This window comes from Phyllobates terribilis, unplaced genomic scaffold (genome assembly GCF_046119375.1).
Source record: "Phyllobates terribilis strain yellow unplaced genomic scaffold, ASM4611937v1 Scaffold_160__1_contigs__length_4322635, whole genome shotgun sequence".
Lineage (NCBI taxonomy): Eukaryota > Metazoa > Chordata > Amphibia > Anura > Dendrobatidae > Phyllobates > Phyllobates terribilis.
In genome coordinates, this window is record NW_027362920.1 from 3,590,269 (window position 1) to 3,617,322 (window position 27,054).

A 27,054-nucleotide genomic window follows, 5' to 3' on the forward strand; every position below is an offset into this window, starting at 1 on the left:
AGCGCAGCAGAGTAACCAGCGCACATACCTGTTAGCTCAGGTGAGTTTAAAAGGCTGCTGTTGATAACAAGGGCATTTGCTAAATAGATGGTGTGTGTGCAACAATATACTGAAAGGTCAATTATATTGTGCAGCTTATCTCACCACCTGTAGTTATTTAGGTGAAAGCTCCAAAATGCTTGCCTAATATGTCTGTTTATCCAAAAGGAAGTAAAAAGGGAGAGCTAGAAAGATAGCATTGCATCACATTACATGGCAATGCAATGCACAGTTGCTGAAATTGAACCAAAATGAGCTTGTAATCTGGCTTCTGCAACTTTGAACATGAAAAATCCAATGAGGAGAAGAAAAGCAAAGCCAAAGAGTCCATCCCAAAATCCGACAAACAAGCAAAATGAACAAAAAACATTGAATTCAATTCTTTCTGATTTTAGAAACTGCATTAAAGAAGGGGTGCACCGGTCCTGGGGATACTGCAATACCAGGTCAATGCATGGAGTGGACAGAGCAAGCTCTTTTTCCATCTCCCTGTTCTAAAAATCCATTTAATATATGGTCCCCAGATAGGGGACGTATCAGATATTAAACTGATAAGAACAGATACTACACTTGATCTTAGCCAAAAGGCCGAGAAGCGATAACCAGAATTGGTTTCAAACTACGGAGCCACCCAAGGATCCTGAAAAGTCCATTTGTGGAGATGAGCTCCTGGACTCCCGTTAAGAAGACATGTTGTCAACCTCTAGATCCCTTACATGCCTGCACTTTTCGGCTTGCTGCTGCTGCAATCCACGCGTTTTAGATCTGCATAACTCCACCTCTTTAAACACAGCACCTTCACCCCCTGCTGTTCCCACCCGCCTCAACACCGTTGGAAGGGAGGAGAACCAATTAAGGCGGGGGGTGGGGTGGAACGAGCAGCTGTCTACCCTTAGCAGGAGGGCTCCTGATTACATACCTCTCCTGCTGCTGCTGCTGCTGGCTGTCCAGCAGCAGACTGAAGGTGGCTGCTGCTGTGCACAGGTATATAAAGGCTCAGAGCCTATTATGACACGCGCAGCCAGCGTTCCATTGCCACATTCCATCTACTGCAGGCAGGATACCTGGCTGGCTGAATGTCTCTGAGAAGCTCACAGAGACCGCCATAAGCAACAGTTTAACAGAATGCCACAGACTAATCAACCAAACTTTTTGGGTTGGGTTCTCTTTTATAGTCTGCAGGCATTAAATGAAAGAAGTCAGTGTTCCAGCAGAAGGAGACAACGTTTCAGAAAAGGCATTGTAGCAAACCAAAAAAGAAATTTTAAGCGCAGCAGAGTAACCAGCGCACATACCTGTTAGCTCAGGTGAGTTTAAAAGGCTGCTGTTGATAACAAGGGCATTTGCTAAATAGATGGTGTGTGTGCAACAATATACTGAAAGGTCAATTATATTGTGAAGCTTATCTCACCACCTGTAGTTATTTAGGTGAAAGCTCCAAAATGCTTGCCTAATATGTCTGTTTATCCAAAAGGAAGTAAAAAGGGAGAGCTAGAAAGATAGCATTGCATCACATTACATGGCAATGCAATGCACAGTTGATGAAGTTGAACCAAAATGAGCTTGTAATCTGGCTTCTGCAACTTTGAACATGAAAAATCCAATGAGGAGAAGAAAAGCAAAGCCAAAGAGTCCATCCCAAAATCCGACAAACAAGCAAAATGAACAAAAAACATTGAATTCAATTCTTTCTGATTTTAGAAACTGCATTAAAGAAGGGGTGCACCGGTCCTGGAGATACTGCAATACCAGGTCAATGCGTGGAGTGGACAGAGCAAGCTCTTTTTCCATCTCCCTGTTCTAAAAATCCATTTAATATATGGTCCCCAGATAGGGGACGTATCAGATATTAAACTGATAAGAACAGATTTTTTTTTTTTTATCGAAAGCCCGAATTCGTGTACAAAACCCGAGTGCGCTTAAAAAAGTGACAAGTGCCACAAAAAAAGTGCACTAGGATGCTGGTCTTCTTGAAACCCTCTCCAAAAGGAGAAGGGTCCCCCAAACCATTCCCCGTCCCTCCGAGCCAAAAGGCCACAGCGAGGAACAGGGACAAAAAGCCACCTCCAGCCGAAGCCAGAGGCGACCCAATCTTACCCCCAGCACCTGCCCGAGTTCTCACCCGAGCAAGGCACTGGGAGCCAAAGACTGTGCTCCCCTCCCAGAAGAGGGGAGCCAACAACGCTCTCCTCCCGAAAGAGGAGAGCCAGGGGGGTTCAGGGGGGAGCGGAACCTGATGGCCACACACTCTCCCCCTAGACCTGCCAAGAGAGGAACCCGTAAGGGAACCGCATCCCGACAAAATCCTAGTAGGACGTGACACACGTGAATAAGTGGACACACAGTGACAAAGAAATTAAATAAATAGTGAAGGTTTCACAGTATAATACTGCCCGGACCTTCGACCGGGAATTGAAAAATTCCCCATCCTAAGGCCAGAAGGCCCGGAATAAGGGTGTGTGCGAAGAAAGAAAATTTGAAGTGCTTGTGCAAATGTGCCATAAACTCAAGTGGGGTTCCCAATCCCAGTGAGTTAAGGCACCCCAGGGTCACCACTCCTGGGGCACTTCACACTTCGGGCTTTCGATCTTCCCCGGCCCAATGGCGTCGATCCTGGGGGGCCATGCTTTCCACCAGATGACGATATTAGCCACCTGGCGTACTAACAAGCGCCTAAACCCCAGTGTGCATAATGTATCAATCTACTAGGGCGGCCAACATCCAAAACCGCCTTTTCGAAAGATACTACACTTGATCTTAGCCAAAAGGCCGAGAAGCGATAACCAGAATTGGTTTCAAACTACGGAGCCACCCAAGGATCCTGAAAAGTCCATTTGTGGAGATGAGCTCCTGGACTCCCGTTAAGAAGACATGTTGTCAACCTCTAGATCCCTTACATGCCTGCACTTTTCGGCTTGCTGCTGCTGCAATCCACGCGTTTTAGATCTGCATAACTCCACCTCTTTAAACACAGCACCTTCACCCCCTGCTGTTCCCACCCGCCTCAACACCGTTGGAAGGGAGGAGAACCAATTAAGGCGGGGGGTGGGGTGGAACGAGCAGCTGTCTACCCTTAGCAGGAGGGCTCCTGATTACATACCTCTCCTGCTGCTGCTGCTGCTGGCTGTCCAGCAGCAGACTGAAGGTGGCTACTGCTGTGCACAGGTATATAAAGGCTCAGAGCCTATTATGACACGCGCAGCCAGCGTTCCATTGCCACATTCCATCTACTGCAGGCAGGATACCTGGCTGGCTGAATGTCGCTGAGAAGCTCACAGAGACCGCCATAAGCAACAGTTTAACAGAATGCCACAGACTAATCAACCAAACTTTTTGGGTTGGGTTCTCTTTTATAGTCTGCAGGCATTAAATGAAAGAAGTCAGTGTTCCAGCAGAAGGAGACAACGTTTCAGAAAAGGCATTGTAGCAAACCAAAAAAGAAATTTTAAGCGCAGCAGAGTAACCAGCGCACATACCTGTTAGCTCAGGTGAGTTTAAAAGGCTGCTGTTGATAACAAGGGCATTTGCTAAATAGATGGTGTGTGTGCAACAATATACTGAAAGGTCAATTATATTGTGCAGCTTATCTCACCACCTGTAGTTATTTAGGTGAAAGCTCCAAAATGCTTGCCTAATATGTCTGTTTATCCAAAAGGAAGTAAAAAGGGAGAGCTAGAAAGATAGCATTGCATCACATTACATGGCAATGCAATGCACAGTTGCTGAAATTGAACCAAAATGAGCTTGTAATCTGGCTTCTGCAACTTTGAACATGAAAAATCCAATGAGGAGAAGAAAAGCAAAGCCAAAGAGTCCATCCCAAAATCCGACAAACAAGCAAAATGAACAAAAAACATTGAATTCAATTCTTTCTGATTTTAGAAACTGCATTAAAGAAGGGGTGCACCGGTCCTGGGGATACTGCAATACCAGGTCAATGCATGGAGTGGACAGAGCAAGCTCTTTTTCCATCTCCCTGTTCTAAAAATCCATTTAATATATGGTCCCCAGATAGGGGACGTATCAGATATTAAACTGATAAGAACAGATACTACACTTGATCTTAGCCAAAAGGCCGAGAAGCGATAACCAGAATTGGTTTCAAACTACGGAGCCACCCAAGGATCCTGAAAAGTCCATTTGTGGAGATGAGCTCCTGGACTCCCGTTAAGAAGACATGTTGTCAACCTCTAGATCCCTTACATGCCTGCACTTTTCGGCTTGCTGCTGCTGCAATCCACGCGTTTTAGATCTGCATAACTCCACCTCTTTAAACACAGCACCTTCACCCCCTGCTGTTCCCACCCGCCTCAACACCGTTGGAAGGGAGGAGAACCAATTAAGGCGGGGGGTGGGGTGGAACGAGCAGCTGTCTACCCTTAGCAGGAGGGCTCCTGATTACATACCTCTCCTGCTGCTGCTGCTGCTGGCTGTCCAGCAGCAGACTGAAGGTGGCTGCTGCTGTGCACAGGTATATAAAGGCTCAGAGCCTATTATGACACGCGCAGCCAGCGTTCCATTGCCACATTCCATCTACTGCAGGCAGGATACCTGGCTGGCTGAATGTCTCTGAGAAGCTCACAGAGACCGCCATAAGCAACAGTTTAACAGAATGCCACAGACTAATCAACCAAACTTTTTGGGTTGGGTTCTCTTTTATAGTCTGCAGGCATTAAATGAAAGAAGTCAGTGTTCCAGCAGAAGGAGACAACGTTTCAGAAAAGGCATTGTAGCAAACCAAAAAAGAAATTTTAAGCGCAGCAGAGTAACCAGCGCACATACCTGTTAGCTCAGGTGAGTTTAAAAGGCTGCTGTTGATAACAAGGGCATTTGCTAAATAGATGGTGTGTGTGCAACAATATACTGAAAGGTCAATTATATTGTGAAGCTTATCTCACCACCTGTAGTTATTTAGGTGAAAGCTCCAAAATGCTTGCCTAATATGTCTGTTTATCCAAAAGGAAGTAAAAAGGGAGAGCTAGAAAGATAGCATTGCATCACATTACATGGCAATGCAATGCACAGTTGATGAAGTTGAACCAAAATGAGCTTGTAATCTGGCTTCTGCAACTTTGAACATGAAAAATCCAATGAGGAGAAGAAAAGCAAAGCCAAAGAGTCCATCCCAAAATCCGACAAACAAGCAAAATGAACAAAAAACATTGAATTCAATTCTTTCTGATTTTAGAAACTGCATTAAAGAAGGGGTGCACCGGTCCTGGAGATACTGCAATACCAGGTCAATGCGTGGAGTGGACAGAGCAAGCTCTTTTTCCATCTCCCTGTTCTAAAAATCCATTTAATATATGGTCCCCAGATAGGGGACGTATCAGATATTAAACTGATAAGAACAGATTTTTTTTTTTTTATCGAAAGCCCGAATTCGTGTACAAAACCCGAGTGCGCTTAAAAAAGTGACAAGTGCCACAAAAAAAGTGCACTAGGATGCTGGTCTTCTTGAAACCCTCTCCAAAAGGAGAAGGGTCCCCCAAACCATTCCCCGTCCCTCCGAGCCAAAAGGCCACAGCGAGGAACAGGGACAAAAAGCCACCTCCAGCCGAAGCCAGAGGCGACCCAATCTTACCCCCAGCACCTGCCCGAGTTCTCACCCGAGCAAGGCACTGGGAGCCAAAGACTGTGCTCCCCTCCCAGAAGAGGGGAGCCAACAACGCTCTCCTCCCGAAAGAGGAGAGCCAGGGGGGTTCAGGGGGGAGCGGAACCTGATGGCCACACACTCTCCCCCTAGACCTGCCAAGAGAGGAACCCGTAAGGGAACCGCATCCCGACAAAATCCTAGTAGGACGTGACACACGTGAATAAGTGGACACACAGTGACAAAGAAATTAAATAAATAGTGAAGGTTTCACAGTATAATACTGCCCGGACCTTCGACCGGGAATTGAAAAATTCCCCATCCTAAGGCCAGAAGGCCCGGAATAAGGGTGTGTGCGAAGAAAGAAAATTTGAAGTGCTTGTGCAAATGTGCCATAAACTCAAGTGGGGTTCCCAATCCCAGTGAGTTAAGGCACCCCAGGGTCACCACTCCTGGGGCACTTCACACTTCGGGCTTTCGATCTTCCCCGGCCCAATGGCGTCGATCCTGGGGGGCCATGCTTTCCACCAGATGACGATATTAGCCACCTGGCGTACTAACAAGCGCCTAAACCCCAGTGTGCATAATGTATCAATCTACTAGGGCGGCCAACATCCAAAACCGCCTTTTCGAAAGATACTACACTTGATCTTAGCCAAAAGGCCGAGAAGCGATAACCAGAATTGGTTTCAAACTACGGAGCCACCCAAGGATCCTGAAAAGTCCATTTGTGGAGATGAGCTCCTGGACTCCCGTTAAGAAGACATGTTGTCAACCTCTAGATCCCTTACATGCCTGCACTTTTCGGCTTGCTGCTGCTGCAATCCACGCGTTTTAGATCTGCATAACTCCACCTCTTTAAACACAGCACCTTCACCCCCTGCTGTTCCCACCCGCCTCAACACCGTTGGAAGGGAGGAGAACCAATTAAGGCGGGGGGTGGGGTGGAACGAGCAGCTGTCTACCCTTAGCAGGAGGGCTCCTGATTACATACCTCTCCTGCTGCTGCTGCTGCTGGCTGTCCAGCAGCAGACTGAAGGTGGCTACTGCTGTGCACAGGTATATAAAGGCTCAGAGCCTATTATGACACGCGCAGCCAGCGTTCCATTGCCACATTCCATCTACTGCAGGCAGGATACCTGGCTGGCTGAATGTCGCTGAGAAGCTCACAGAGACCGCCATAAGCAACAGTTTAACAGAATGCCACAGACTAATCAACCAAACTTTTTGGGTTGGGTTCTCTTTTATAGTCTGCAGGCATTAAATGAAAGAAGTCAGTGTTCCAGCAGAAGGAGACAACGTTTCAGAAAAGGCATTGTAGCAAACCAAAAAAGAAATTTTAAGCGCAGCAGAGTAACCAGCGCACATACCTGTTAGCTCAGGTGAGTTTAAAAGGCTGCTGTTGATAACAAGGGCATTTGCTAAATAGATGGTGTGTGTGCAACAATATACTGAAAGGTCAATTATATTGTGCAGCTTATCTCACCACCTGTAGTTATTTAGGTGAAAGCTCCAAAATGCTTGCCTAATATGTCTGTTTATCCAAAAGGAAGTAAAAAGGGAGAGCTAGAAAGATAGCATTGCATCACATTACATGGCAATGCAATGCACAGTTGCTGAAGTTGAACCAAAATGAGCTTGTAATCTGGCTTCTGCAACTTTGACCATGAAAAATCCAATGAGGAGAAGAAAAGCAAAGCCAAAGAGTCCATCCCAAAATCCGACAAACAAGCAAAATGAACAAAAAACATTGAATTCAATTCTTTCTGATTTTAGAAACTGCATTAAAGAAGGGGTGCACCGGTCCTGGAGATACTGCAATACCAGGTCAATGCGTGGAGTGGACAGAGCAAGCTCTTTTTCCATCTCCCTGTTCTAAAAATCCATTTAATATATGGTCCCCAGATAGGGGACGTATCAGATATTAAACTGATAAGAACAGATACTACACTTGATCTTAGCCAAAAGGCCGAGAAGCGATAACCAGAATTGGTTTCAAACTACGGAGCCACCCAAGGATCCTGAAAAGTCCATTTGTGGAGATGAGCTCCTGGACTCCCGTTAAGAAGACATGTTGTCAACCTCTAGATCCCTTACATGCCTGCACTTTTCGGCTTGCTGCTGCTGCAATCCACGCGTTTTAGATCTGCATAACTCCACCTCTTTAAACACAGCACCTTCACCCCCTGCTGTTCCCACCCGCCTCAACACCGTTGGAAGGGAAGAGAACCAATTAAGGCGGGGGGTGGGGTGGAACGAGCAGCTGTCTACCCTTAGCAGGAGGGCTCCTGATTACATACCTCTCCTGCTGCTGCTGCTGCTGGCTGTCCAGCAGCAGACTGAAGGTGGCTGCTGCTGTGCACAGGTATATAAAGGCTCAGAGCCTATTATGACACGCGCAGCCAGCGTTCTATTGCCACATTCCATCTACTGCAGGCAGGATACCTGGCTGGCTGAATGTCGCTGAGAAGCTCACAGAGACCGCCATAAGCAACAGTTTAACAGAATGCCACAGACTAATCAACCAAACTTTTTGGGTTGGGTTCTCTTTTATAGTCTGCAGGCATTAAATGAAAGAAGTCAGTGTTCCAGCAGAAGGAGACAACGTTTCAGAAAAGGCATTGTAGCAAACCAAAAAAGAAATTTTAAGCGCAGCAGAGTAACCAGCGCACATACCTGTTAGCTCAGGTGAGTTTAAAAGGCTGCTGTTGATAACAAGGGCATTTGCTAAATAGATGGTGTGTGTGCAACAATATACTGAAAGGTCAATTATATTGTGCAGCTTATCTCACCACCTGTAGTTATTTAGGTGAAAGCTCCAAAATGCTTGCCTAATATGTCTGTTTATCCAAAAGGAAGTAAAAAGGGAGAGCTAGAAAGATAGCATTGCATCACATTACATGGCAATGCAATGCACAGTTGCTGAAGTTGAACCAAAATGAGCTTGTAATCTGGCTTCTGCAACTTTGAACATGAAAAATCCAATGAGGAGAAGAAAAGCAAAGCCAAAGAGTCCATCCCAAAATCCGACAAACAAGCAAAACGAACAAAAAACATTGAATTCAATTCTTTCTGATTTTAGAAACTGCATTAAAGAAGGGGTGCACCGGTCCTGGAGATACTGCAATACCAGGTCAATGCGTGGAGTGGACAGAGCAAGCTATTTTTCCATCTCCCTGTTCTAAAAATCCATTTAATATATGGTCCCCAGATAGGGGACGTATCAGATATTAAACTGATAAGAACAGATACTACACTTGATCTTAGCCAAAAGGCCGAGAAGCGATAACCAGAATTGGTTTCAAACTACGGAGCCACCCAAGGATCCTGAAAAGTCCATTTGTGGAGATGAGCTCCTGGACTCCCGTTAAGAAGACATGTTGTCAACCTCTAGATCCCTTACATGCCTGCACTTTTCGGCTTGCTGCTGCTGCAATCCACGCGTTTTAGATCTGCATAACTCCACCTCTTTAAACACAGCACCTTCAACCCCTGCTGTTCCCACCCGCCTCAACACCGTTGGAAGGGAGGAGAACCAATTAAGGCGGGGGGTGGGGTGGAACGAGCAGCTGTCTACCCTTAGCAGGAGGGCTCCTGATTACATACCTCTCCTGCTGCTGCTGCTGCTGGCTGTCCAGCAGCAGACTGAAGGTGGCTGCTGCTGTGCACAGGTATATAAAGGCTCAGAGCCTATTATGACACGCGCAGCCAGCGTTCCATTGCCACATTCCATCTACTGCAGGCAGGATACCTGGCTGGCTGAATGTCGCTGAGAAGCTCACAGAGACCGCCATAAGCAACAGTTTAACAGAATGCCACAGACTAATCAACCAAACTTTTTGGGTTGGGTTCTCTTTTATAGTCTGCAGGCATTAAATGAAAGAAGTCAGTGTTCCAGCAGAAGGAGACAACGTTTCAGAAAAGGCATTGTAGCAAACCAAAAAAGAAATTTTAAGCGCAGCAGAGTAACCAGCGCACATACCTGTTAGCTCAGGTGAGTTTAAAAGGCTGCTGTTGATAACAAGGGCATTTGCTAAATAGATGGTGTGTGTGCAACAATATACTGAAAGGTCAATTATATTGTGCAGCTTATCTCACCACCTGTAGTTATTTAGGTGAAAGCTCCAAAATGCTTGCCTAATATGTCTGTTTATCCAAAAGGAAGTAAAAAGGGAGAGCTAGAAAGATAGCATTGCATCACATTACATGGCAATGCAATGCACAGTTGCTGAAGTTGAACCAAAATGTGCTTGTAATCTGGCTTCTGCAACTTTGAACATGAAAAATCCAATGAGGAGAAGAAAAGCAAAGCCAAAGAGTCCATCCCAAAATCCGACAAACAAGCAAAATGAACAAAAAACATTGAATTCAATTCTTTCTGATTTTAGAAACTGCATTAAAGAAGGGTTGCACCGGTCCTGGAGATACTGCAATACCAGGTCAATGCGTGGAGTGGACAGAGCAAGCTCTTTTTCCATCTCCCTGTTCTAAAAATCCATTTAATATATGGTCCCCAGATAGGGGACGTATCAGATATTAAACTGATAAGAACAGATACTACACTTGATCTTAGCCAAAAGGCCGAGAAGCGATAACCAGAATTGGTTTCAAACTACGGAGCCACCCAAGGATCCTGAAAAGTCCATTTGTGGAGATGAGCTCCTGGACTCCCGTTAAGAAGACATGTTGTCAACCTCTAGATCCCTTACATGCCTGCACTTTTCGGCTTGCTGCTGCTGCAATCCACGCGTTTTAGATCTGCATAACTCCACCTCTTTAAACACAGCACCTTCACCCCCTGCTGTTCCCACCCGCCTCAACACCGTTGGAAGGGAGGAGAACCAATTAAGGCGGGGGGTGGGGTGGAACGAGCAGCTGTCTACCCTTAGCAGGAGGGCTCCTGATTACATACCTCTCCTGCTGCTGCTGCTGCTGGCTGTCCAGCAGCAGACTGAAGGTGGCTGCTGCTGTGCACAGGTATATAAAGGCTCAGAGCCTATTATGACACGCGCAGCCAGCGTTCCATTGCCACATTCCATCTACTGCAGGCAGGATACCTGGCTGGCTGAATGTCGCTGAGAAGCTCACAGAGACCGCCATAAGCAACAGTTTAACAGAATGCCACAGACTAATCAACCAAACTTTTTGGGTTGGGTTCTCTTTTATAGTCTGCAGGCATTAAATGAAAGAAGTCAGTGTTCCAGCAGAAGGAGACAACGTTTCAGAAAAGGCATTGTAGCAAACCAAAAAAGAAATTTTAAGCGCAGCAGAGTAACCAGCGCACATACCTGTTAGCTCAGGTGAGTTTAAAAGGCTGCTGTTGATAACAAGGGCATTTGCTAAATAGATGGTGTGTGTGCAACAATATACTGAAAGGTCAATTATATTGTGCAGCTTATCTCACCACCTGTAGTTATTTAGGTGAAAGCTCCAAAATGCTTGCCTAATATGTCTGTTTATCCAAAAGGAAGTAAAAAGGGAGAGCTAGAAAGATAGCATTGCATCACATTACATGGCAATGCAATGCACAGTTGCTGAAGTTGAACCAAAATGAGCTTGTAATCTGGCTTCTGCAACTTTGAACATGAAAAATCCAATGAGGAGAAGAAAAGCAAAGCCAAAGAGTCCATCCCAAAATCCGACAAACAAGCAAAATGAACAAAAAACATTGAATTCAATTCTTTCTGATTTTAGAAACTGCATTAAAGAAGGGGTGCACCGGTCCTGGAGATACTGCAATACCAGGTCAATGCGTGGAGTGGACAGAGCAAGCTCTTTTTCCATCTCCCTGTTCTAAAAATCCATTTAATATATGGTCCCCAGATAGGGGACGTATCAGATATTAAACTGATAAGAACAGATACTACACTTGATCTTAGCCAAAAGGCCGAGAAGCGATAACCAGAATTGGTTTCAAACTACGGAGCCACCCAAGGATCCTGAAAAGTCCATTTGTGGAGATGAGCTCCTGGACTCCCGTTAAGAAGACATGTTGTCAACCTCTAGATCCCTTACATGCCTGCACTTTTCGGCTTGCTGCTGCTGCAATCCACGCGTTTTAGATCTGCATAACTCCACCTCTTTAAACACAGCATCTTCACCCCCTGCTGTTCCCACCCGCCTCAACACCGTTGGAAGGGAGGAGAACCAATTAAGGCGGGGGGTGGGGTGGAACGAGCAGCTGTCTACCCTTAGCAGGAGGGCTCCTGATTACATACCTCTCCTGCTGCTGCTGCTGCTGGCTGTCCAGCAGCAGACTGAAGGTGGCTGCTGCTGTGCACAGGTATATAAAGGCTCAGAGCCTATTATGACACGCGCAGCCAGCGTTCCATTGCCACATTCCATCTACTGCAGGCAGGATACCTGGCTGGCTGAATGTCGCTGAGAAGCTCACAGAGACCGCCATAAGCAACAGTTTAACAGAATGCCACAGACTAATCAACCAAACTTTTTGGGTTGGGTTCTCTTTTATAGTCTGCAGGCATTAAATGAAAGAAGTCAGTGTTCCAGTAGAAGGAGACAACGTTTCAGAAAAGGCATTGTAGCAAACCAAAAAAGAAATTTTAAGCGCAGCAGAGTAACCAGCGCACATACCTGTTAGCTCAGGTGAGTTTAAAAGGCTGCTGTTGATAACAAGGGCATTTGCTAAATAGATGGTGTGTGTGCAACAATATACTGAAAGGTCAATTATATTGTGCAGCTTATCTCACCACCTGTAGTTATTTAGGTGAAAGCTCCAAAATGCTTGCCTAATATGTCTGTTTATCCAAAAGGAAGTAAAAAGGGAGAGCTAGAAAGATAGCATTGCATCACATTACATGGCAATGCAATGCACAGTTGCTGAAGTTGAACCAAAATGAGCTTGTAATCTGGCTTCTGCAACTTTGAACATGAAAAATCCAATGAGGAGAAGAAAAGCAAAGCCAAAGAGTCCATCCCAAAATCCGACAAACAAGCAAAATGAACAAAAAACATTGAATTCAATTCTTTCTGATTTTAGAAACTGCATTAAAGAAGGGGTGCACCGGTCCTGGAGATACTGCAATACCAGGTCAATGCGTGGAGTGGACAGAGCAAGCTCTTTTTCCATCTCCCTGTTCTAAAAATCCATTTAATATATGGTCCCCAGATAGGGGACGTATCAGATATTAAACTGATAAGAACAGATACTACACTTGATCTTAGCCAAAAGGCCGAGAAGCGATAACCAGAATTGGTTTCAAACTACGGAGCCACCCAAGGATCCTGAAAAGTCCATTTGTGGAGATGAGCTCCTGGACTCCCGTTAAGAAGACATGTTGTCAACCTCTAGATCCCTTACATGCCTGCACTTTTCGGCTTGCTGCTGCTGCGATCCACGCGTTTTAGATCTGCATAACTCCACCTCTTTAAACACAGCACCTTCACCCCCTGCTGTTCCCACCCGCCTCAACACCGTTGGAATGGAGGAGAACCAATTAAGGCGGGGGGTGGGGTGGAACGAGCAGCTGTCTACCCTTAGCAGGAGGGCTCCTGATTACATACCTCTCCTGCTGCTGCTGCTGGCTGTCCAGCAGCAGACTGAAGGTGGCTGCTGCTGTGCACAGGTATATAAAGGCTCAGAGCCTATTATGACACGCGCAGCCAGCGTTCCATTGCCACATTCCATCTACTGCAGGCAGGATACCTGGCTGGCTGAATGTCGCTGAGAAGCTCACAGAGACCGCCATAAGCAACAGTTTAACAGAATGCCACAGACTAATCAACCAAACTTTTTGGGTTGGGTTCTCTTTTATAGTCTGCAGGCATTAAATGAAAGAAGTCAGTGTTCCAGCAGAAGGAGACAACGTTTCAGAAAAGGCATTGTAGCAAACCAAAAAAGAAATTTTAAGCGCAGCAGAGTAACCAGCGCACATACCTGTTAGCTCAGGTGAGTTTAAAAGGCTGCTGTTGATAACAAGGGCATTTGCTAAATAGATGGTGTGTGTGCAACAATATACTGAAAGGTCAATTATATTGTGCAGCTTATCTCACCACCTGTAGTTATTTAGGTGAAAGCTCCAAAATGCTTGCCTAATATGTCTGTTTATCCAAAAGGAAGTAAAAAGGGAGAGCTAGAAAGATAGCATTGCATCACATTACATGGCAATGCAATGCACAGTTGCTGAAGTTGAACCAAAATGAGCTTGTAATCTGGCTTCTGCAACTTTGAACATGAAAAATCCAATGAGGAGAAGAAAAGCAAAGCCAAAGAGTCCATCCCAAAATCCGACAAACAAGCAAAATGAACAAAAAACATTGAATTCAATTCTTTCTGATTTTAGAAACTGCATTAAAGAAGGGGTGCACCGGTCCTGGAGATACTGCAATACCAAGTCAATGCGTGGAGTGGACAGAGCAAGCTCTTTTTCCATCTCCCTGTTCTAAAAATCCATTTAATATATGGTCCCCAGATAGGGGACGTATCAGATATTAAACTGATAAGAACAGATACTACACTTGATCTTAGCCAAAAGGCCGAGAAGCGATAACCAGAATTGGTTTCAAACTACGGAGCCACCCAAGGATCCTGAAAAGTCCATTTGTGGAGATGAGCTCCTGGACTCCCGTTAAGAAGACATGTTGTCAACCTCTAGATCCCTTACATGCCTGCACTTTTCGGCTTGCTGCTGCTGCAATCCACGCGTTTTAGATCTGCATAACTCCACCTCTTTAAACACAGCACCTTCACCCCCTGCTGTTCCCACCCGCCTCAACACCGTTGGAAGGGAGGAGAACCAATTAAGGCGGGGGTTGGGGTGGAACGAGCAGATGTCTACCCTTAGCAGGAGGGCTCCTGATTACATACCTCTCCTGCTGCTGCTGCTGCTGGCTGTCCAGCAGCAGACTGAAGGTGGCTGCTGCTGTACACAGGTATATAAAGGCTCAGAGCCTATTATGACACGCGCAGCCAGCGTTCCATTGCCACATTCCATCTACTGCAGGCAGGATACCTGGCTGGCTGAATGTCGCTGAGAAGCTCACAGAGACCGCCATAAGCAACAGTTTAACAGAATGCCACAGACTAATCAACCAAACTTTTTGGGATGGGTTCTCTTTTATAGTCTGCAGACATTAAATGAAAGAAGTCAGTGTTCCAGCAGAAGGAGACAACGTTTCAGAAAAGGCATTGTAGCAAACCAAAAAAGAAATTTTAAGCGCAGCAGAGTAACCAGCGCACATACCTGTTAGCTCAGGTGAGTTTAAAAGGCTGCTGTTTATAACAAGGGCATTTGCTAAATAGATGGTGTGTGTGCAACAATATACTGAAAGGTCAATTATATTGTGCAGCTTATCTCACCACCTGTAGTTATTTAGGTGAAAGCTCCAAAATGCTTGCCTAATATGTCTGTTTATCCAAAAGGAAGTAAAAAGGGAGAGCTAGAAAGATAGCATTGCATCACATTACATGGCAATGCAATGCACAGTTGCTGAAGTTGAACCAAAATGAGCTTGTAATCTGGCTTCTGCAACTTTGAACATGAAAAATCCAATGAGGAGAAGAAAAGCAAAGCCAAAGAGTCCATCCCAAAATCCGACAAACAAGCAAAATGAACAAAAAACATTGAATTCAATTCTTTCTGATTTTAGAAACTGCATTAAAGAAGGGGTGCACCGGTCCTGGAGATACTGCAATACCAGGTCAATGCGTGGAGTGGACAGAGCAAGCTCTTTTTCCATCTCCCTGTTCTAAAAATCCATTTAATATATGGTCCCCAGATAGGGGACGTATCAGATATTAAACTGATAAGAACAGATACTACACTTGATCTTAGCCAAAAGGCCGAGAAGCGATAACCAGAATTGGTTTCAAACTACGGAGCCACCCAAGGATCCTGAAAAGTCCATTTGTGGAGATGAGCTCCTGGACTCCCGTTAAGAAGACATGTTGTCAACCTCTAGATCCCTTACATGCCTGCACTTTTCGGCTTGCTGCTGCTGCAATCCACGCGTTTTAGATCTGCATAACTCCACCTCTTTAAACACAGCACCTTCACCCCCTGCTGTTCCCACCCGCCTCAACACCGTTGGAAGGGAGGAGAACCAATTAAGGCGGGGGGTGGGGTGGAACGAGCAGCTGTCTACCCTTAGCAGGAGGGCTCCTGATTACATACCTCTCCTGCTGCTGCTGCTGCTGGCTGTCCAGCAGCAGACTGAAGGTGGTTGCTGCTGTGCACAGGTATATAAAGGCTCAGAGCCTATTATGACACGCGCAGCCAGCGTTCCATTGCCACATTCCATCTACTGCAGGCAGGATACCTGGCTGGCTGAATGTCGCTGAGAAGCTCACAGAGACCGCCATAAGCAACAGTTTAACAGAATGCCACAGACTAATCAACCAAACTTTTTGGGTTGGGTTCTCTTTTATAGTCTGCAGGCATTAAATGAAAGAAGTCAGTGTTCCAGCAGAAGGAGACAACGTTTCAGAAAAGGCATTGTAGCAAACCAAAAAAGAAATTTTAAGCGCAGCAGAGTAACCAGCGCACATACCTGTTAGCTCAGGTGAGTTTAAAAGGCTGCTGTTGATAACAAGGGCATTTGCTAAATAGATGGTGTGTGTGCAACAATATACTGAAAGGTCAATTATATTGTGCAGCTTATCTCACCACCTGTAGTTATTTAGGTGAAAGCTCCAAAATGCTTGCCTAATATGTCTGTTTATCCAAAAGGAAGTAAAAAGGGAGAGCTAGAAAGATAGCATTGCATCACATTACATGGCAATGCAATGCACAGTTGCTGAAGTTGAACCAAAATGAGCTTGTAATCTGGCTTCTGCAACTTTGAACATGAAAAATCCAATGATGAGAAGAAAAGCAAAGCCAAAGAGTCCATCCCAAAATCCGACAAACAAGCAAAATGAACAAAAAACATTGAATTCAATTCTTTCTGATTTTAGAAACTGCATTAAAGAAGGGGTGCACCGGTCCTGGAGATACTGCAATACCAGGTCAATGCGTGGAGTGGACAGAGCAAGCTCTTTTTCCATCTCCCTGTTCTAAAAATCCATTTAATATATGGTCCCCAGATAGGGGACGTATCAGATATTAAACTGATAAGAACAGATTTTTTTATTTTTTTTTTCGAAAGCCCGAATTCGTGTACAAAACCCGAGTGCGCTTAAAAAAGTGACAAGTGCCACAAAAAAAGTGCACTAGGATGCTGGTCTTCTTGAAACCCTCTCCAAAAGGAGAAGAGTCCCCCAAACCATTCCCCGTCCCTCCGAGCCAGAAGGCCACAGCGAGGAACAGGGACAAATAGCCACCTCCAGCCGGAGCCAGAGGCGACCCAATCTTACCCCCAGCACCTGCCCGAGTTCTCACCCGAGCAAGGCACTGGGAGCCAAAGACTGTGCTCCCCTCCCGGAAGAGGGGAGCCAACAACGCTCTCCTCCAGAAAGAGGAGAGCCAGGGGGGTTCAGGGGGGAGCGGAACCTGATGGCCACACACTCCCCCCCTAGACCTGCCAAGAGAGGAACCCGTAAGGGAACCGCATCCCGACAAAATCCTAGTAAGGACGTGGACACACGTGAAAAAGTGGACACACAGTGACAAAAAAATTAAATAAATAGTGAAGGTTTCACAGTATAATACTGCCCGGACCTTCGACCGGGAATTGAAAAATTCCCCATCCTAAGGCCAGAAGGCCCGGAATAAGGGTGTGTGTGAAGAAAGAAATATTGAAGTGCTAGTGCAAATGTGCCATAAACTCAAGTGGGGTTCCCAATCCCAGTGAGTTGAGGCACCCCAGGGTCACCACTCCTGGGGCACTTCACACTTCGGGCTTTCGATCTTCCCCGGCCCAATGGCGTCGATCCTGGGGGGCCATGCTTTCCACCAGATGACTATATTAGCCACCTGGCGTACTAACAAGCGCCTAAACCCCAGTGTGCATAATGTATCAATCTACTAGGGCGGCCAACATCCAAAACCGCCTTTTCGAAAGATACTACACTTGATCTTAGCCAAAAGGCCGAGAAGCGATAACCAGAATTGGTTTCAAACTATGGAGCCACCCAAGGATCCTGAAAAGTCCATTTGTGGAGATGAGCTCCTGGACTCCCGTTAAGAAGACATGTTGTCAACCTCTAGATCCCTTACATGCCTGCACTTTTCGGCTTGCTGCTGCTGCAATCCACGCGTTTTAGATCTGCATAACTCCACCTCTTTAAACACAGCACCTTCACCCCCTGCTGTTCCCACCCGCCTCAACACCGTTGGAAGGGAGGAGAACCAATTAAGGCGGGGGGTGGGGTGGAACGAGCAGCTGTCTACCCTTAGCAGGAGGGCTCCTGATTACATACCTCTCCTGCTGCTGCTGCTGCTGGCTGTCCAGCAGCAGACTGAAGGTGGCTGCTGCTGTGCACAGGTATATAAAGGCTCAGAGCCTATTATGACACGCGCAGCCAGCGTTCCATTGCCACATTCCATCTACTGCAGGCAGGATACCTGGCTGGCTGAATGTCGCTGAGAAGCTCACAGAGACCGCCATAAGCAACAGTTTAACAGAATGCCACAGACTAATCAACCAAACTTTTTGGGTTGGGTTCTCTTTTATAGTCTGCAGGCATTAAATGAAAGAAGTCAGTGTTCCAGCAGAAGGAGACAACGTTTCAGAAAAGGCATTGTAGCAAACCAAAAAAGAAATTTTAAGCGCAGCAGAGTAACCAGCGCACATACCTGTTAGCTCAGGTGAGTTTAAAAGGCTGCTGTTGATAACAAGGGCATTTGCTAAATAGATGGTGTGTGTGCAACAATATACTGAAAGGTCAATTATATTGTGCAGCTTATCTCACCACCTGTAGTTATTTAGGTGAAAGCTCCAAAATGCTTGCCTAATATGTCTGTTTATCCAAAAGGAAGTAAAAAGGGAGAGCTAGAAAGATAGCATTGCATCACATTACATGGCAATGCAATGCACAGTTGCTGAAGTTGAACCAAAATGAGCTTGTAATCTGGCTTCTGCAACTTTGAACATGAAAAATCCAATGAGGAGAAGAAAAGCAGAGCCAAAGAGTCCATCCCAAAATCCGACAAACAAGCAAAATGAACACAAAACATTGAATTCAATTCTTTCTGATTTTAGAAACTGCATTAAAGAAGGGGTGCACCGGTCCTGGAGATACTGCAATACCAGGTCAATGCGTGGAGTGGACAGAGCAAGCTCTTTTTCCATCTCCCTGTTCTAAAAATCCATTTAATATATGGTCCCCAGATAGGGGACGTATCAGATATTAAACTGATAAGAACAGATACTACACTTGATCTTAGCCAAAAGGCCGAGAAGCGATAACCAGAATTGGTTTCAAACTACGGAGCCACCCAAGGATCCTAAAAAGTCCATTTGTGGAGATGAGCTCCTGGACTCCCGTTAAGAAGACATGTTGTCAACCTCTAGATCCCTTACATGCCTGCACTTTTCGGCTTGCTGCTGCTGCAATCCACGCGTTTTAGATCTGCATAACTCCACCTCTTTAAACACAGCACCTTCACCCCCTGCTGTTCCCACCCGCCTCAACACCGTTGGAAGGGAGGAGAACCAATTAAGGCGGGGGGTGGGGTGGAACGAGCAGCTGTCTACCCTTAGCAGGAGGGCTCCTGATTACATACCTCTCCTGCTGCTGCTGCTGCTGGCTGTCCAGCAGCAGACTGAAGGTGGCTGCTGCTGTGCACAGGTATATAAAGGCTCAGAGCCTATTATGACACGCGCAGCCAGCGTTCCATTGCCACATTCCATCTACTGCAGGCAGGATACCTGGCTGGCTGAATGTCGCTGAGAAGCTCACAGAGACCGCCATAAGCAACAGTTTAACAGAATGCCACAGACTAATCAACCAAACTTTTTGGGTTGGGTTCTCTTTTATAGTCTGCAGGCATTAAATGAAAGAAGTCAGTGTTCCAGCAGAAGGAGACAACGTTTCAGAAAAGGCATTGTAGCAAACCAAAAAAGAAATTTTAAGCGCAGCAGAGTAACCAGCGCACATACCTGTTAGCTCAGGTGAGTTTAAAAGGCTGCTGTTGATAACAAGGGCATTTGCTAAATAGATGGTGTGTGTGCAACAATATACTGAAAGGTCAATTATATTGTGCAGCTTATCTCACCACCTGTAGTTATTTAGGTGAAAGCTCCAAAATGCTTGCCTAATATGTCTGTTTATCCAAAAGGAAGTAAAAAGGGAGAGCTAGAAAGATAGCATTGCATCACATTACATGGCAATGCAATGCACAGTTGCTGAAGTTGAACCAAAATGAGCTTGTAATCTGGCTTCTGCAACTTTGAACATGAAAAATCCAATGAGGAGAAGAAAAGCAGAGCCAAAGAGTCCATCCCAAAATCCGACAAACAAGCAAAATGAACAAAAAACATTGAATTCAATTCTTTCTGATTTTAGAAACTGCATTAAAGAAGGGGTGCACCGGTCCTGGAGATACTGCAATACCAGGTCAATGCGTGGAGTGGACAGAGCAAGCTCTTTTTCCATCTCCCTGTTCTAAAAATCCATTTAATATATGGTCCCCAGATAGGGGACGTATCAGATATTAAACTGATAAGAACAGATACTACACTTGATCTTAGCCAAAAGGCCGAGAAGCGATAACCAGAATTGGTTTCAAACTACGGAGCCACCCAAGGATCCTAAAAAGTCCATTTGTGGAGATGAGCTCCTGGACTCCCGTTAAGAACACATGCTGTCAACCTCTAGATCCCTTACATGCCTGCACTTTTCGGCTTGCTGCTGCTGCAATCCACGCGTTTTAGATCTGCATAACTCCACCTCTTTAAACACAGCACCTTCACCCCCTGCTGTTCCCACCCGCCTCAACACCGTTGGAAGGGAGGAGAACCAATTAAGGCGGGGGGTGGGGTGGAACGAGCAGCTGTCTACCCTTAGCAGGAGGGCTCCTGATTACATACCTCTCCTGCTGCTGCTGCTGCTGGCTGTCCAGCAGCAGACTGAAGGTGGCTGCTGCTGTGCACAGGTATATAAAGGCTCAGAGCCTATTATGACACGCGCAGCCAGCGTTCCATTGCCACATTCCATCTACTGCAGGCAGGATACCTGGCTGGCTGAATGTCGCTGAGAAGCTCACAGAGACCGCCATAAGCAACAGTTTAACAGAATGCCACAGACTAATCAACCAAACTTTTTGGGTTGGGTTCTCTTTTATAGTCTGCAGGCATTAAATGAAAGAAGTCAGTGTTCCAGCAGAAGGAGACAACGTTTCAGAAAAGGCATTGTAGCAAACCAAAAAAGAAATTTTAAGCGCAGCAGAGTAACCAGCGCACATACCTGTTAGCTCAGGTGAGTTTAAAAGGCTGCTGTTGATAACAAGGGCATTTGCTAAATAGATGGTGTGTGTGCAACAATATACTGAAAGGTCAATTATATTGTGCAGCTTATCTCACCACCTGTAGTTATTTAGGTGAAAGCTCCAAAATGCTTGCCTAATATGTCTGTTTATCCAAAAGGAAGTAAAAAGGGAGAGCTAGAAAGATAGCATTGCATCACATTACATGGCAATGCAATGCACAGTTGCTGAAGTTGAACCAAAATGAGCTTGTAATCTGGCTTCTGCAACTTTGAACATGAAAAATCCAATGAGGAGAAGAAAAGCAGAGCCAAAGAGTCCATCCCAAAATCCGACAAACAAGCAAAATGAACACAAAACATTGAATTCAATTCTTTCTGATTTTAGAAACTGCATTAAAGAAGGGGTGCACCGGTCCTGGAGATACTGCAATACCAGGTCAATGCGTGGAGTGGACAGAGCAAGCTCTTTTTCCATCTCCCTGTTCTAAAAATCCATTTAATATATGGTCCCCAGATAGGGGACGTATCAGATATTAAACTGATAAGAACAGATACTACACTTGATCTTAGCCAAAAGGCCGAGAAGCGATAACCAGAATTGGTTTCAAACTACGGAGCCACCCAAGGATCCTAAAAAGTCCATTTGTGGAGATGAGCTCCTGGACTCCCGTTAAGAAGACATGTTGTCAACCTCTAGATCCCTTACATGCCTGCACTTTTCGGCTTGCTGCTGCTGCAATCCACGCGTTTTAGATCTGCATAACTCCACCTCTTTAAACACAGCACCTTCACCCCCTGCTGTTCCCACCCGCCTCAACACCGTTGGAAGGGAGGAGAACCAATTAAGGCGGGGGGTGGGGTGGAACGAGCAGCTGTCTACCCTTAGCAGGAGGGCTCCTGATTACATACCTCTCCTGCTGCTGCTGCTGCTGGCTGTCCAGCAGCAGACTGAAGGTGGCTGCTGCTATGCACAGGTATATAAAGGCTCAGAGCCTATTATGACACGCGCAGCCAGCGTTCCATTGCCACATTCCATCTACTGCAGGCAGGATACCTGGCTGGCTGAATGTCGCTGAGAAGCTCACAGAGACCGCCATAAGCAACAGTTTAACAGAATGCCACAGACTAATCAACCAAACTTTTTGGGTTGGGTTCTCTTTTATAGTCTGCAGGCATTAAATGAAAGAAGTCAGTGTTCCAGCAGAAGGAGACAACGTTTCAGAAAAGGCATTGTAGCAAACCAAAAAAGAAATTTTAAGCGCAGCAGAGTAACCAGCGCACATACCTGTTAGCTCAGGTGAGTTTAAAAGGCTGCTGTTGATAACAAGGGCATTTGCTAAATAGATGGTGTGTGTGCAACAATATACTGAAAGGTCAATTATATTGTGCAGCTTATCTCACCACCTGTAGTTATTTAGGTGAAAGCTCCAAAATGCTTGCCTAATATGTCTGTTTATCCAAAAGGAAGTAAAAAGGGAGAGCTAGAAAGATAGCATTGCATCACATTACATGGCAATGCAATGCACAGTTGCTGAAGTTGAACCAAAATGAGCTTGTAATCTGGCTTCTGCAACTTTGAACATGAAAAATCCAATGAGGAGAAGAAAAGCAGAGCCAAAGAGTCCATCCCAAAATCCGACAAAGAAGCAAAATGAACAAAAAACATTGAATTCAATTCTTTCTGATTTTAGAAACTGCATTAAAGAAGGGGTGCACCGGTCCTGGAGATACTTCAATACCAGGTCAATGCGTGGAGTGGACAGAGCAAGCTCTTTTTCCATCTCCCTGTTCTAAAAATCCATTTAATATATGGTCCCCAGATAGGGGACGTATCAGATATTAAACTGATAAGAACAGATACTACACTTGATCTTAGCCAAAAGGCCGAGAAGCGATAACCAGAATTGGTTTCAAACTACGAAGCCACCCAAGGATCCTAAAAAGTCCATTTGTGGAGATGAGCTCCTGGACTCCCGTTAAGAAGACATGTTGTCAACCTCTAGATCCCTTACATGCCTGCACTTTTCGGCTTGCTGCTGCTGCAATCCACGCGTTTTAGATCTGCATAACTCCACCTCTTTAAACACAGCACCTTCACCCCCTGCTGTTCCCACCCGCCTCAACACCGTTGGAAGGGAGGAGAACCAATTAAGGCGGGGGGTGGGGTGGAACGAGCAGCTGTCTACCCTTAGCAGGAGGGCTCCTGATTACATACCTCTCCTGCTGCTGCTGCTGCTGGCTGTCCAGCAGCAGACTGAAGGTGGCTGCTGCTGTGCACAGGTATATAAAGGCTCAGAGCCTATTATGACACGCGCAGCCAGCGTTCCATTGCCACATTCCATCTACTGCAGGCAGGATACCTGGCTGGCTGAATGTCGCTGAGAAGCTCACAGAGACCGCCATAAGCAACAGTTTAACAGAATGCCACAGACTAATCAACCAAACTTTTTGGGTTGGGTTCTCTTTTATAGTCTGCAGGCATTAAATGAAAGAAGTCAGTGTTCCAGCAGAAGGAGACAACGTTTCAGAAAAGGCATTGTAGCAAACCAAAAAAGAAATTTTAAGCGCAGCAGAGTAACCAGCGCACATACCTGTTAGCTCAGGTGAGTTTAAAAGGCTGCTGTTGATAACAAGGGCATTTGCTAAATAGATGGTGTGTGTGCAACAATATACTGAAAGGTCAATTATATTGTGCAGCTTATCTCACCACCTGTAGTTATTTAGGTGAAAGCTCCAAAATGCTTGCCTAATATGTCTGTTTATCCAAAAGGAAGTAAAAAGGGAGAGCTAGAAAGATAGCATTGCATCACATTACATGGCAATGCAATGCACAGTTGCTGAAGTTGAACCAAAATGAGCTTGTAATCTGGCTTCTGCAACTTTGAACATGAAAAATCCAATGAGGAGAAGAAAAGCAAAGCCAAAGAGTCCATCCCAAAATCCGACAAACAAGCAAAATGAACAAAAAACATTGAATTCAATTCTTTCTGATTTTAGAAACTGCATTAAAGAAGGGGTGCACCGGTCCTGGAGATACTGCAATACCAGGTCAATGCGTGGAGTGGACAGAGCAAGCTCTTTTTCCATCTCCCTGTTCTAAAAATCCATTTAATATATGGTCCCCAGATAGGGGACGTATCAGATATTAAACTGATAAGAACAGATACTACACTTGATCTTAGCCAAAAGGCCGAGAAGCGATAACCAGAATTGGTTTCAAACTACGGAGCCACCCAAGGATCCTGAAAAGTCCATTTGTGGAGATGAGCTCCTGGACTCCCGTTAAGAAGACATGTTGTCAACCTCTAGATCCCTTACATGCCTGCACTTTTCGGCTTGCTGCTGCTGCAATCCACGCGTTTTAGATCTGCATAACTCCACCTCTTTAAACACAGCACCTTCACCCCCTGCTGTTCCCACCCGCCTCAACACCGTTGGAAGGGAGGAGAACCAATTAAGGCGGGGGGTGGGGTGGAACGAGCAGCTGTCTACCCTTAGCAGGAGGGCTCCTGATTACATACCTCTCCTGCTGCTGCTGCTGCTGGCTGTCCAGCAGCAGACTGAAGGTGGCTGCTGCTGTGCACAGGTATATAAAGGCTCAGAGCCTATTATGACACGCGCAGCCAGCGTTCCATTGCCACATTCCATCTACTGCAGGCAGGATACCTGGCTGGCTGAATGTCGCTGAGAAGCTCACAGAGACCGCCATAAGCAACAGTTTAACAGAATGCCACAGACTAATCAACCAAACTTTTTGGGTTGGGTTCTCTTTTATAGTCTGCAGGCATTAAATGAAAGAAGTCAGTGTTCCAGCAGAAGGAGACAACGTTTCAGAAAAGGCATTGTAGCAAACCAAAAAATAAATTTTAAGCGCAGCAGAGTAACCAGCGCACATACCTGTTAGCTCAGGTGAGTTTAAAAGGCTGCTGTTGATAACAAGGGCATTTGCTAAATAGATGGTGTGTGTGCAACAATATACTGAAAGGTCAATTATATTGTGCAGCTTATCTCACCACCTGTAGTTATTTAGGTGAAAGCTCCAAAATGCTTGCCTAATATGTCTGTTTATCCAAAAGGAAGTAAAAAGGAGAGCTAGAAAGATAGCATTGCATCACATTACATGGCAATGCAATGCACAGTTGCTGAAGTTGAACCAAAATGAGCTTGTAATCTGGCTTCTGCAACTTTGAACATGAAAAATCCAATGAGGAGAAGAAAAGCAAAGCCAAAGAGTCCATCCCAAAATCCGACAAACAAGCAAAATGAACAAAAAACATTGAATTCAATTCTTTCTGATTTTAGAAACTGCATTAAAGAAGGGGTGCACCGGTCCTGGAGATACTGCAATACCAGGTCAATGCGTGGAGTGGACAGAGCAAGCTCTTTTTCCATCTCCCTGTTCTAAAAATCCATTTAATATATGGTCCCCAGATAGGGGACGTATCAGATATTAAACTGATAAGAACAGATACTACACTTGATCTTAGCCAAAAGGCCGAGAAGCGATAACCAGAATTGGTTTCAAACTACGGAGCCACCCAAGGATCCTGAAAAGTCCATTTGTGGAGATGAGCTCCTGGACTCCCGTTAAGAAGACATGTTGTCAACCTCTAGATCCCTTACATGCCTGCACTTTTCGGCTTGCTGCTGCTGCAATCCACGCGTTTTAGATCTGCATAACTCCACCTCTTTAAACACAGCACCTTCACCCCCTGCTGTTCCCACCCGCCTCAACACCGTTGGAAGGGAGGAGAACCAATTAAGGCGGGGGGTGGGGTGGAACGAGCAGCTGTCTACCCTTAGCAGGAGGGCACCTGATTACATACCTCTCCTGCTGCTGCTGCTGCTGGCTGTCCAGCAGCAGACTGAAGGTGGCTGCTGCTGTGCACAGGTATATAAAGGCTCAGAGCCTATTATGACACGCGCAGCCAGCGTTCCATTGCCACATTCCATCTACTGCAGGCAGGATACCTGGCTGGCTGAATGTCGCTGAGAAGCTCACAGAGACCGCCATAAGCAACAGTTTAACAGAATGCCACAGACTAATCAACCAAACTTTTTGGGTTGGGTTCTCTTTTATAGTCTGCAGGCATTAAATGAAAGAAGTCAGTGTTCCAGCAGAAGGAGACAACGTTTCAGAAAAGGCATTGTAGCAAACCAAAAAAGAAATTTTAAGCGCAGCAGAGTAACCAGCGCACATACCTGTTAGCTCAGGTGAGTTTAAAAGGCTGCTGTTGATAACAAGGGCATTTGCTAAATAGATGGTGTGTGTGCAACAATATACTGAAAGGTCAATTATATTGTGCAGCTTATCTCACCACCTGTAGTTATTTAGGTGAAAGCTCCAAAATGCTTGCCTAATATGTCTGTTTATCCAAAAGGAAGTAAAAAGGGAGAGCTAGAAAGATAGCATTGCATCACATTACATGGCAATGCAATGCACAGTTGCTGAAGTTGAACCAAAATGAGCTTGTAATCTGGCTTCTGCAACTTTGAACATGAAAAATCCAATGAGGAGAAGAAAAGCAAAGCCAAAGAGTCCATCCCAAAATCCGACAAACAAGCAAAATGAACAAAAAACATTGAATTCAATTCTTTCTGATTTTAGAAACTGCATTAAAGAAGGGGTGCACCGGTCCTGGAGATACTGCAATACCAGGTCAATGCGTGGAGTGGACAGAGCAAGCTCTTTTTCCATCTCCCTGTTCTAAAAATCCATTTAATATATGGTCCCCAGATAGGGGACGTATCAGATATTAAACTGATAAGAACAGATTTTTTTTTTTTTTTTTTGAAAGCCCGAATTCGTGTACAAAACCCGAGTGCGCTTAAAAAAGTGACAAGTGCCACAAAAAAAGTGCACTAGGATGCTGGTCTTCTTGAAACCCTCTCCAAAAGGAGAAGAGTCCCCCAAACCATTCCCCGTCCCTCCGAGCCAGAAGGCCACAGCGAGGAACAGGGACAAATAGCCACCTCCAGCCGGAGCCAGAGGCGACCCAATCTTACCCCCAGCACCTGCCCGAGTTCTCACCCGAGCAAGGCACTGGGAGCCAAAGACTGTGCTCCCCTCCCGGAAGAGGGGAGCCAACAACGC

General features: G+C 45.6%; 19 non-coding genes and 3 pseudogenes across 19 annotated transcripts; all 22 read right to left on the reverse strand.

Moving 5' to 3' along the window:
* Positions 1 to 448: 448 nt before the first annotated feature.
* On the reverse strand, positions 449 to 639 carry LOC141207145 (U2 spliceosomal RNA). The gene has a single exon (XR_012277567.1). It is a non-coding gene; the product is annotated as a U2 spliceosomal RNA (small nuclear RNA).
* Positions 640 to 1,754: 1,115 nt separating this feature from the next.
* LOC141207292 (U2 spliceosomal RNA) lies at positions 1,755 to 1,939 on the reverse strand. Its single transcript, XR_012277704.1, has one exon. It is a non-coding gene; the product is annotated as a U2 spliceosomal RNA (small nuclear RNA).
* A 789-nt stretch (positions 1,940 to 2,728) lies between these two features.
* On the reverse strand, positions 2,729 to 2,820 carry LOC141207391 (U2 spliceosomal RNA; annotated as a pseudogene).
* Positions 2,821 to 3,935: 1,115 nt separating this feature from the next.
* Positions 3,936 to 4,126, reverse strand: LOC141207146 (U2 spliceosomal RNA). Its single transcript, XR_012277568.1, has one exon. It is a non-coding gene; the product is annotated as a U2 spliceosomal RNA (small nuclear RNA).
* A 1,115-nt stretch (positions 4,127 to 5,241) lies between these two features.
* On the reverse strand, positions 5,242 to 5,426 carry LOC141207293 (U2 spliceosomal RNA). Its single transcript, XR_012277705.1, has one exon. It is a non-coding gene; the product is annotated as a U2 spliceosomal RNA (small nuclear RNA).
* A 789-nt stretch (positions 5,427 to 6,215) lies between these two features.
* LOC141207392 (U2 spliceosomal RNA) lies at positions 6,216 to 6,307 on the reverse strand (annotated as a pseudogene).
* Positions 6,308 to 7,422: 1,115 nt separating this feature from the next.
* LOC141207627 (U2 spliceosomal RNA) lies at positions 7,423 to 7,613 on the reverse strand. Its single transcript, XR_012277958.1, has one exon. It is a non-coding gene; the product is annotated as a U2 spliceosomal RNA (small nuclear RNA).
* Positions 7,614 to 8,728: 1,115 nt separating this feature from the next.
* Positions 8,729 to 8,919, reverse strand: LOC141207180 (U2 spliceosomal RNA). Its single transcript, XR_012277601.1, has one exon. It is a non-coding gene; the product is annotated as a U2 spliceosomal RNA (small nuclear RNA).
* A 1,115-nt stretch (positions 8,920 to 10,034) lies between these two features.
* LOC141207098 (U2 spliceosomal RNA) lies at positions 10,035 to 10,225 on the reverse strand. Its single transcript, XR_012277523.1, has one exon. It is a non-coding gene; the product is annotated as a U2 spliceosomal RNA (small nuclear RNA).
* A 1,115-nt stretch (positions 10,226 to 11,340) lies between these two features.
* On the reverse strand, positions 11,341 to 11,531 carry LOC141207628 (U2 spliceosomal RNA). Its single transcript, XR_012277959.1, has one exon. It is a non-coding gene; the product is annotated as a U2 spliceosomal RNA (small nuclear RNA).
* A 1,115-nt stretch (positions 11,532 to 12,646) lies between these two features.
* Positions 12,647 to 12,837, reverse strand: LOC141207629 (U2 spliceosomal RNA). The gene has a single exon (XR_012277960.1). It is a non-coding gene; the product is annotated as a U2 spliceosomal RNA (small nuclear RNA).
* A 1,112-nt stretch (positions 12,838 to 13,949) lies between these two features.
* Positions 13,950 to 14,140, reverse strand: LOC141207135 (U2 spliceosomal RNA). The gene has a single exon (XR_012277558.1). It is a non-coding gene; the product is annotated as a U2 spliceosomal RNA (small nuclear RNA).
* Positions 14,141 to 15,255: 1,115 nt separating this feature from the next.
* On the reverse strand, positions 15,256 to 15,446 carry LOC141207632 (U2 spliceosomal RNA). The gene has a single exon (XR_012277962.1). It is a non-coding gene; the product is annotated as a U2 spliceosomal RNA (small nuclear RNA).
* A 1,115-nt stretch (positions 15,447 to 16,561) lies between these two features.
* On the reverse strand, positions 16,562 to 16,744 carry LOC141207318 (U2 spliceosomal RNA). The gene has a single exon (XR_012277717.1). It is a non-coding gene; the product is annotated as a U2 spliceosomal RNA (small nuclear RNA).
* A 796-nt stretch (positions 16,745 to 17,540) lies between these two features.
* Positions 17,541 to 17,632, reverse strand: LOC141207386 (U2 spliceosomal RNA; annotated as a pseudogene).
* Positions 17,633 to 18,747: 1,115 nt separating this feature from the next.
* Positions 18,748 to 18,938, reverse strand: LOC141207633 (U2 spliceosomal RNA). Its single transcript, XR_012277963.1, has one exon. It is a non-coding gene; the product is annotated as a U2 spliceosomal RNA (small nuclear RNA).
* Positions 18,939 to 20,053: 1,115 nt separating this feature from the next.
* LOC141207634 (U2 spliceosomal RNA) lies at positions 20,054 to 20,244 on the reverse strand. The gene has a single exon (XR_012277964.1). It is a non-coding gene; the product is annotated as a U2 spliceosomal RNA (small nuclear RNA).
* Positions 20,245 to 21,359: 1,115 nt separating this feature from the next.
* Positions 21,360 to 21,550, reverse strand: LOC141207635 (U2 spliceosomal RNA). Its single transcript, XR_012277965.1, has one exon. It is a non-coding gene; the product is annotated as a U2 spliceosomal RNA (small nuclear RNA).
* A 1,115-nt stretch (positions 21,551 to 22,665) lies between these two features.
* On the reverse strand, positions 22,666 to 22,856 carry LOC141207163 (U2 spliceosomal RNA). Its single transcript, XR_012277585.1, has one exon. It is a non-coding gene; the product is annotated as a U2 spliceosomal RNA (small nuclear RNA).
* A 1,115-nt stretch (positions 22,857 to 23,971) lies between these two features.
* Positions 23,972 to 24,162, reverse strand: LOC141207636 (U2 spliceosomal RNA). The gene has a single exon (XR_012277966.1). It is a non-coding gene; the product is annotated as a U2 spliceosomal RNA (small nuclear RNA).
* Positions 24,163 to 25,276: 1,114 nt separating this feature from the next.
* Positions 25,277 to 25,467, reverse strand: LOC141207637 (U2 spliceosomal RNA). The gene has a single exon (XR_012277967.1). It is a non-coding gene; the product is annotated as a U2 spliceosomal RNA (small nuclear RNA).
* A 1,115-nt stretch (positions 25,468 to 26,582) lies between these two features.
* On the reverse strand, positions 26,583 to 26,764 carry LOC141207325 (U2 spliceosomal RNA). Its single transcript, XR_012277722.1, has one exon. It is a non-coding gene; the product is annotated as a U2 spliceosomal RNA (small nuclear RNA).
* Positions 26,765 to 27,054: the final 290 nt, after the last annotated feature.